This window comes from Pseudophryne corroboree, chromosome 3 (genome assembly GCF_028390025.1).
Source record: "Pseudophryne corroboree isolate aPseCor3 chromosome 3, aPseCor3.hap2, whole genome shotgun sequence".
NCBI classification, from domain to species: Eukaryota; Metazoa; Chordata; class Amphibia; order Anura; family Myobatrachidae; genus Pseudophryne; species Pseudophryne corroboree.
The window spans coordinates 117,518,339-117,520,838 of record NC_086446.1 but is presented as its reverse complement, the minus strand read 5'-3'; the positions used below and the strand labels follow the sequence as shown (position 1 = coordinate 117,520,838).

At 41.3% G+C, this 2,500-nt stretch overlaps 8 non-coding genes and 4 pseudogenes across 8 annotated transcripts in view; all 12 read right to left on the bottom strand.

The window, feature by feature from the left end:
• LOC135070517 (5S ribosomal RNA) overlaps window positions 1-19 on the bottom strand; it is a 119-nt gene extending 100 nt beyond the window's left edge. Inside the window, exon 1 of the ribosomal RNA XR_010256679.1 lies at window positions 1-19. This exon is cut by the window's left edge and continues 100 nt beyond it. This is a non-coding gene — a ribosomal RNA (5S ribosomal RNA).
• Window positions 20-126: 107 nt separating this feature from the next.
• Window positions 127-245, bottom strand: LOC134900563 (5S ribosomal RNA). The gene has a single exon (XR_010174076.1). It is a non-coding gene; the product is annotated as a 5S ribosomal RNA (ribosomal RNA).
• A 107-nt stretch (window positions 246-352) lies between these two features.
• On the bottom strand, window positions 353-471 carry LOC134886479 (5S ribosomal RNA). Its single transcript, XR_010170560.1, has one exon. It is a non-coding gene; the product is annotated as a 5S ribosomal RNA (ribosomal RNA).
• A 107-nt stretch (window positions 472-578) lies between these two features.
• Window positions 579-696, bottom strand: LOC135068879 (5S ribosomal RNA). The gene has a single exon (XR_010255070.1). It is a non-coding gene; the product is annotated as a 5S ribosomal RNA (ribosomal RNA).
• A 107-nt stretch (window positions 697-803) lies between these two features.
• LOC134901729 (5S ribosomal RNA) lies at window positions 804-922 on the bottom strand. The gene has a single exon (XR_010175212.1). It is a non-coding gene; the product is annotated as a 5S ribosomal RNA (ribosomal RNA).
• A 107-nt stretch (window positions 923-1,029) lies between these two features.
• Window positions 1,030-1,148, bottom strand: LOC135069387 (5S ribosomal RNA). Its single transcript, XR_010255570.1, has one exon. It is a non-coding gene; the product is annotated as a 5S ribosomal RNA (ribosomal RNA).
• A 107-nt stretch (window positions 1,149-1,255) lies between these two features.
• Window positions 1,256-1,374, bottom strand: LOC134900562 (5S ribosomal RNA). Its single transcript, XR_010174074.1, has one exon. It is a non-coding gene; the product is annotated as a 5S ribosomal RNA (ribosomal RNA).
• A 107-nt stretch (window positions 1,375-1,481) lies between these two features.
• LOC134887527 (5S ribosomal RNA) lies at window positions 1,482-1,600 on the bottom strand (annotated as a pseudogene).
• Window positions 1,601-1,707: 107 nt separating this feature from the next.
• LOC134892630 (5S ribosomal RNA) lies at window positions 1,708-1,826 on the bottom strand (annotated as a pseudogene).
• A 107-nt stretch (window positions 1,827-1,933) lies between these two features.
• On the bottom strand, window positions 1,934-2,052 carry LOC134887753 (5S ribosomal RNA; annotated as a pseudogene).
• A 107-nt stretch (window positions 2,053-2,159) lies between these two features.
• LOC134889206 (5S ribosomal RNA) lies at window positions 2,160-2,278 on the bottom strand (annotated as a pseudogene).
• A 107-nt stretch (window positions 2,279-2,385) lies between these two features.
• The window catches only part of LOC134902208 (5S ribosomal RNA), a 119-nt gene continuing 4 nt past the window's right edge, over window positions 2,386-2,500 (bottom strand). Inside the window, exon 1 of the ribosomal RNA XR_010175678.1 lies at window positions 2,386-2,500. This exon is cut by the window's right edge and continues 4 nt beyond it. This is a non-coding gene — a ribosomal RNA (5S ribosomal RNA).

The following is a 2,500-nucleotide window of genomic DNA, read 5'->3' as shown; positions in this document are numbered from 1 at the left end:
GCGTGGTGTGGCTGTAGATGAGCTTTGTGGTTTCTGTTTGAACTTTTCTACTTCTAACTACTGGTTCATAAATGAATACATTTGAAAATTGAATGCATCAACAGAACGGTGTTGGCAGTATAAAAATATCTACAGCACCTTGTATTCCCAGGTGGTCTCCCATCCAAGTACTAACCAGGCCCAACACTGCTTAGCTTCCAAGATCAGATGAGATTGGGCGTATCCAGTGTGGTGTGGCTGTAGATGAGCTTTGTTGTTTCTGTTAGAACTTTTCTACTTCTAACTACTGGTTCATAAATGAATACGTTTGAAAATGGAATGCATCAACAGAACGGTGTTGGCAGTATAAAAATATCTACAGCACCTTGTATTCCCAGGTGGTCTCCCATCCAAGTAATGACCAGGCCCAACACTGCTTAGCTTCCAAGATCAGATGAGATTGAGAGTATCCAGTGTGGTGTGGCTGTAGATGAACTTTGTGGTTTCTGTTAGAACTTTTCTACTTCTAACTACTGGTTCATAAATGAATACATTTGAAAATTGAATGCATCAACAGAACGGTGTTGGCAGTATAAAAATATCTACAGCACCTTGTATTCCCAGGTGGTCTCCCATCCAAGTACTAACCAGGCCAACACTGCTTAGCTTCCAAGATCAGATGAGATTAGGCGTATCCAGTGTGGTGTGGCTGTAGATGAGCTTTGTGGTTTCTGTTAGAACTTTTCTACTTCTAACTACTGGTTCATAAATGAATATGTTTGAAAATGGAATGCATCAACAGAACGGTGTTGGCAGTATAAAAATATCTACAGCACCTTGTATTCCCAGGTGGTCTCCCATCCAAGTACTTACTAGGCCCAACACTGCTTAGCTTCCAAGATCAGATGAGATTGGGCGTATCCAGTGTGGTGTGGCTGTAGATGAGCTTTATGGTTTCTGTTAGAACTTTTTTACTTCTAACTACTGGTTCATAAATGAATACATTTGAAAATTGAATGCATCAACAGAACGGTGTTGGCAGTATAAAAATATCTACAGCACCTTGTATTCCCAGGTGGTCTCCCATCCAAGTACTGACCAGGCCCAAAACTGCTTAGCTTCCAAGATCAGATGAGATTGGGCGTATCCAGTGTGGTGTGGCTGTAGATGAGCTTTATGGTTTCTGTTAGAACATTTCTACTTCTAACTACTGGTTCATAAATGAATTCGTTTGAAAATGGAATGCATCAACAAAACAGTGTTGGCAGTATAAAAATATCTACAGCACCTTGTATTCCCAGGTGGTCTCCCATCCAAGTACTAACCAGGCCCAACACTGCTTAGCTTCCAAGATCAGATGAGATTGGGCGTATCCAGTGTGGTGTGGCTGTAGATGGGCTTTGTGGTTTCTGTTTGAACTTTTCTACTTCTAACTACTGGTTCATAAATGAATACGTTTGAAAATGGAATGCATCAACAGAACGGTGTTGGCAGTATAAAAATATCCACAGCACCTTGTATTCCCAGGTGGTCTCCCATCCAAGTACTAACCAGGCCCAACACTGCTTAGCTTCCAAGATCAGATGAGATTGGACGTATCCAGTACGGTGTAGCTGTAGATCAAGTTTTTGGTTTCTGTTAGAACTTTTCTACTTCTAACTACTGGTTCATAAATGAATACGTTTTAAAATGGAATGCATCAACAGAACGGTGTTGGCAGTATAAAATTATCTACAGCACCTTGTATTCCCAGATGGTCTCCCATCCAAGTACTAACCAGGCCCAACACTGCTTAGATTCCAAGATCAGATGAGATTGGGCGTATCCAGTGTGGTGTGGCTTTAGAAGAGCTTTATGGTTTCTGTTAGTACTTTTCTACTTCTAACTACTGGTTCATAAATGAATACGTTTGAAAATGGAATGCATCAACAGAACGGTGTTGGTAGTATAAAAATATCTACAGCACCTTGTATTCCCAGGTAGTCTCCCATCCAAGTACTAACCAGGCCCAACACTGCTTAGCTTCTAAGATCAGATGAGATTGGGCATATCCAGTGTGGTGTGGCTGTAGATGAGCTTTATGGTTTCTGTTAGAACTTTTCTACTTCTAACTACTGGTTCATAAATGAATACGTTTGAAAATGGAATGCATCAACAGAACGGTGTTGTTAGTATAAAAATATCTACAGCACCTTGTATTCCCAGGTGGTCTCCCTTCCAAGTACTAACCAGGCCCAACACTGCTTAGCTTCCAAGCCCAGATGAGATTGGGTGTATCCAGTGTGGTGTGGCTGTAACTGAGCTTTGTGGTTTCTGTTAGAACTTTTCTACTTCTAACTACTGGTTCATAAATGAATACGTTTGAAAATGGAATGCATCAACAGAACGGTGTTGGCAGTATAAAAATATCTACAGCACCTTGTATTCCCAGGTGGTCTCCCATCCAAGTACTAACCAAGCCCAACACTGCTTAGCTTCCAAGATCAGATGAGATTGGGCGTATCCAGTGTGGTGTGGCTGT